Source organism: Pyrgilauda ruficollis, unplaced genomic scaffold, assembly GCF_017590135.1.
Source record: "Pyrgilauda ruficollis isolate IOZ18807 unplaced genomic scaffold, ASM1759013v1 scaffold59, whole genome shotgun sequence".
Lineage (NCBI taxonomy): Eukaryota > Metazoa > Chordata > Aves > Passeriformes > Passeridae > Pyrgilauda > Pyrgilauda ruficollis.
Window position 1 is genome coordinate 182966 of NW_024527599.1, and position 6032 is coordinate 188997.

The following is a 6032-nucleotide window of genomic DNA, read 5'->3' on the forward strand; positions in this document are numbered from 1 at the left end:
AGTCCAGATAAAATTGGCAGGATTGACCAGAAATGGATGTAGCTTATATTTCTCCACACTGGGGATGCAAGCCTGCTTTTATTTTTGAAAGTGATTTACAAATAACAATATGAGTTTTTGTAAAATGCTGTGGAAACAAGTTGCTTTGGAAGTTCCCCTCTGCATGGTTCTGACTAAAGGTATTTTGCATATATTCTAATGCTTTAACAATTTTCAACTTGGATGTACTTACACTTAGTATATGTCTTGTAGTGAGTGATTAAAATTAAGGATTTTGGCTTTTCTGACTTGTGAGAAGTGAGCTGCTCCTGGGTAAGGGATGTTCTGTAAAACAAGAGTCTTCCTTACACAGCTCTGGAGAATGACAGTCAATGCATGGTTTGCATTTTCTTGTCTAATTATAATTAGCTATATATTTGCAGCAATAGCAAATTAAACATCATTAACCATCCTCGGTGAAATAATGCAGAAAGTACATTGAAAATAATTTTGTTGTGCCTCATTACATGGAGAGTGGGGAGAAGTGCATTAAGTGTTTGTAACAAACCTCTATGTTTACAAAAGCTCAGAACTTATTTTTGATGCTGCTGTAGATGTGAGCAGAAGATTTTGTTTCGTGACCCAGAAAAAAATTAGAAATTTCCATTTATTTGCCCTTTTTTCTCTCCCATATTGCTGCCACATAAGAGAGCTGAAGAGAAAATTTGTGGGTATGTGAATGTAAATAGTCTGAGGAACAAAACAGGCCCAGGAAGGATGTTGGTTTACCTTCAGTCACTCAAAACCAACCAACCATGAACTGGGTTTGTAAAGCTGAGGTAGTCTGAACTAAATCAAGTCTTTTCCAATGCACCTGCTTTGGCAGGTGCAGTTTTTCTTGCTGTTGTTGTTTGTTTTTTTGAAGTTTATTTTCTTAATTTGGGACATTTTGAACATGGCCTTTTTCCACAGGCAGTTTTTGACAGAGCAGAAAGAGGATGAAGGGTGCTTTTGCTGGCATCTAACAGTTGGTCCTGCACCACTCCCCAGTGTCCTTGAGTGACCTGAATGGAGAACTGAGGAGCCCATGAAATGTATTGATCTTCCTCAGCAATGTAAGTAACTGGAGAGGTGCTCTGGTACTAGGAATGGGCATCAACACAAAACTGAAAGACAGACTAAACAAAGCTATAGATAACAACCTAGAAGCCCAGGGGAGAATCCTGTGTTACCAAAGAGCCAGGCTGGATAGCCTAACAGGATTTCTGTCCCTGGCAATTAGGACTAATCCTGTTTGTAGCTGGGAAGAAGTTGTCACAGGCAGAAGTTGTTGTCTCTCCCTTTCTGAATGAACATTACAAGAAGTGAATACTTGCTTAAAGCCCAGGCCTCCTTCATCCTTCAGCCAGGAAATTTAGTCATGACAGTGCTGGGTGAAATGGTATTTTTAGCACTGCCCAAAGAGCACAGAATTTGCATCTCTGGGCTATCCTGTGGCTCACAGCTATTCAGAAGTTCGGCCGTGGGGAGGGCACAGGCTTAAATCAGCCCACACAGTGTAAGGTACACTCTAGGTGCATCCTATCTATTGTTGTAGTAATTGAATACACCTTAATTTGCCTTCCATTTCTGACTACGTGGCCATTATTACCCTGAAAACTGGAATAACACCAATATTTGATCCCCCAAGACTGTTACCATGCCAAGAAATTCCTTGCAAATATACATTTTGACTGACCTCATTCTTAGTCAATGGCAAAGTGGCAGCTACAGTTTTATGCAAAATTAAAATGCTTAATTCTTCCCTCCTTTTTGGAAGACCTTATGCATGCTTGTAGTCTGACTGTTTTCTGGGTATTGTGTAGATGTTCCATACTGATGAGAAAGGTTCATGCTTGTTTTAGATCACTTTTTTCCCCTATGTGCTGTTTAATATTAATGATGTAAGTTGCTGTGTCAAAATATTAAATAATTGTAACCTGCACAGGAAAGGAGTTTTATTTTAACTTTGAAAACTGTATTTACATGTCTTAGTATATATGAATAATGCATAAAGTTAGGCACTAAGGTTATTTTCAAAGTCAGCCATTTCAGGATCAAGCTGTAGAAAACAATGAAAGAGTGGTTTCTTTCCTCTTGCTCTCCCCCTTTCTTTAAATTCCCCAGGATTCAGGCAATAGCATTGAAGTCGAATGCCATTAGGATTTCTCACTAAACTTCAAAGCTTAATTTAGTCTCTGTTGGAATAAAGAGAGGCGTAAAACAGGCACAGTGGAATCCATTTAAATGAGTGACTGTGGAAAAAAGAGTGTTTCTAAGAAAACAAATGTTCTGCACATTCTTTTAACAGAAATCCTCCACCAGAGCACAGTGGCTCAGGTGCAGCTGTGCCCTGTCCCCTGGGGTGGTGGGTGCTGTCCCAGCTCTGCCCTCCCTGCTGCAGGGTGGGGTCCCAGCCCTGTGCCCCCCAAGGCAGTGCAGAGGCCCCGGGGGTCTCCACCTGTTTGTGTGTGTTTGACAATTTTCAAGAGCATCATTGTAATAGGGTAAGTCAGCATGGAAGATTTGGTTTATTTTCCAGCATATTTGATGCTTCATGAAAGATGCAGTTGTACTCCAGACTGCTCCTTTATAACCTCACTCGTCAAAGAAATGTTCTTGTCATTAGCAAGGTGTTGCCTTTAAATCACTTCTCTCTCTGTGTTTTTCATTTATTGTGACTTGAATTTTTTTCCCTATGAAATGTGCTGTATAATTTTGCTAGGGTGATACTAAGTGCTTTATTTCAGAAGTATTATAGGTTAATGCAGCTTCTGACATATCTAAAAATCCAAGGGCTGTGATCGTCTGCTTTGCCTTCAGGATAAGTGCTCATAATCCAGTCACTGTGTGACTGCAGCAACTGCTCTAGATAATGCAGTTTGCTTCCAACCCACCCCACCAGTGCAGAATGGACCTGGAAAGGTCTCTCCACTGTGGTTCATAGGAGGAAATTATTTTTGTTATCAGTACTTTTAAGAGCTTGTGATTCCATAGCCTCTCCTCCCTGCACACCTTGGAGCTCTCCACTGAGCACACTGAAAGGCAACAGCAGAGCCATGGTGCTGGCAGAGCTGGGTGCTGTTCCCTGCACTGGGGCAGCACCTGAAGGAGCTCTAGCCAAGGCTTTGGTGAGCCTTGAACTGCACCCTGGTGTCTCCAGGGTGGGCAGGAGGCAAGTTGGTACCTGCAGACCACCCTCCTGTAGGCAGGGGTGTGACAAGCAGGCTCCAAGAGCAGGGGCAGGACACAGCTCTGCAGTAAGAAGGCAGGGAGAGACTGCATTGATGAGATCACATTTCTTCAATCAGAGCTGATTTTATTTAAAAATCTTTGGGCCTTTCACATCATCTTAACTATTGCATAAAACATTTAATAATGCACTTCAATCGTATTTGTCTTCATTTGAGGGATTGTTTGACACTGATTCATGTGATTAAGAGGAGCCATTCTCCTCTTTGCTGCTCTTTCAGGTAGCTTGGTCAAAACCATGCAGCCATTAGTGGTGATCATGCCCCATGTCTAGAAATGATACACTTGCTGATAAGATTTTAGCATTTTCTGTGAATTACTCTGTTTGTATGCATGATGGAATATGATGGTGCAACCTGAGGGCCCTCGGTCTGAAGAACCAGGGTGTGTGGATGGTGAGTGGAGTCCTGTGATGGGAAAAACTGCTGGTCTGGGAGCCAGCCACTGAAGATAAATAAGTCCTACATAGAAGGAGATGGATGTGAGAGATGGATGTGTTTGCTGGTCTGAGTGCGCAGGAGGCTAAAAAACGCAACATCATGGTTCAAAGGGAAAGAGCTGATTTACAGTCCACTGTAATTGTACATCAGGAAATTTGTTAGACTAATTAAATGCTAATATAAAAAGGAGATTTAAAGGGATAGCTTCCTTAAAGATTGCTCTCAACCATCCAAGGTCAAAAATAAGGTGTAAGTAATGCAGCTGGGAATTTGGGTCTTTCTGACTGAAGAAATGTCACAACTGACAAAAGCGGTAACTCAACGTTTTATATTTGAACATCTCCTTATATTGCAGGCCAATGGAAGACACATTAGGTTCCAAAAAGGTGTCATGTAAGGTCTCATGCTGATAATCCATCCTTTAATTATTTCATAGAGGTTAATATTGCTGCAGTAGTATTGTAGCTTGGTCTTAGCAGTGAGTAATGGATTTTAAAAGAAATGTGCTTAAAGGAAAATTCATAAAGCAGTGCCGAAAGACAGAACTGCTGGTGATGACATTTGTGATTTTTTAGGATTGCTTTAAAGGCTTTATTTTGTAGTTGGTTTCCAGGAAGAAAAACCACTTTCTCTCCCATTATGCCCTCTCTTCTTGTATGGTTTACCCACTTTTTAGCTGCAGTTCAATAGGGAAAACTAAAAGCTTGAGGGAATTGTATGCATATTTCTTCCATTTCTAATATTTTGAATAGAAAATAAGAAAGCAAGTCTACGTGGAGTGAACATCAACATAGCTTTCAGTGGCATGATAGCTCCCCCTTTTTTTTTTTTTTTTTTTTAACTAAGACATTCTGGTTAATTAAAGTTAAGGGCAATAAGCACAGGGATGATTGAGAGGAAAATCTGCCTTGCAGGGGAATTGGGTAAAGGATCACAAAATATTTGCCCTAGCAAGATGGAGCTTGAGAGAGGATGTGATCAATATCTGTGAACACATCTCAAGGTAAAGATGAAGAGCTGTTTCAGCTAAAAGACAATACTGATCAAAAAAGATGTGGCAAGGAAGGACAGTGTGAGCTATGCTCTGTCCAGGCCATATACAATGACCCATGAAGTCCTTCACTATTCCTATGATCATAAAAGAACCCTGGCAGAGCATGCAAGTGATACGCTCATGTGTCTGTACATACAGATGTATAATGTATAAACTGTGCATACGGATTTTGTACAAAATGTATAAAAATAAAGAGGCAGCCCCTGTGTCTCAGCTGTTAAGAAATGGCTGGCTACAAATTCTTTTTTTTTTTTGTTAAACGAGCTGATTTTTGGCATTACAGAGCTAATGCATATTCATAATTTTTGCCAGCTCTAATTTTAGCCACCTAGAGTCTTCATTACAGGACATATGTGTAATTAAATTGCCTTCTTGAGAGTTTACAGCCAGTCCTTGCTCACCATTTGCAGGTTTGAAATGATCAAAATGTTTTTTAAATGATCCTGTAATGCTAGACAAGATTGGAAAGGCAATATAATAAAATGTCATTCTCATAATCTTCATGTTTTGTGGTGGGCCCAAATCCTGGTTTGCGGTCTCAGGCATATAATTCAGTGAGGCTAAGAGGAATTTCTTTCTGTGAAGTATCTGTGCTCCTTCCATAGGCTGGGCTCAAACTTTGTGGGATGTGACCCACATCCATCAACATCAACTGCTGCCCAAATGAAACTTGGAAGACCTTTAATGCATAATTTCCAAAATAATCAGTTCTTTACTAAGTCAGAGTGAGATGGTGATAGTCCTGTTCTGTAGCATCCTTATTTTTCTGCTTTATGGGAAAGTTTCTGTACCCGGGTGTTGCTGTACTGCCTGTGGTGTTTGGTACTGGCACAGCATTATTTGGGTTTTTTCTTTGGTGTACAGGTGTGTGAGCTGTGTTCCTGCGTGGGGGCTGCATGGGAGGGCTGTGCCACCCTGCACAGGCACCTCAAGGTCTCACCACTTGTCTTTATCTGAGCTTACAGCACCCAAACTGAGTTGTTTTTTTTGAGCTGTACCCCTTGCATAAACAAAAATAATTTCTGTTTTCCTTGTGAACCAGCTCAGTCCACCGCAATCCCTCACACCTTTGTGGCCCTTGAGACCTTTACTGCCAAGGAAGGCACTGAGTATTAGGGATGGGGATGTGACAGCCCCACAACAAGCCCCACACCAGGCAGGTGGCACAGAGATGAGCCACATGTGGGGTGTAAATAGGGAGAGACTTGGGTTGAAGGGTACTCCATGTCCTGTATTGTTTTTAAGGTACCAAAACACAGGCAGAGGAA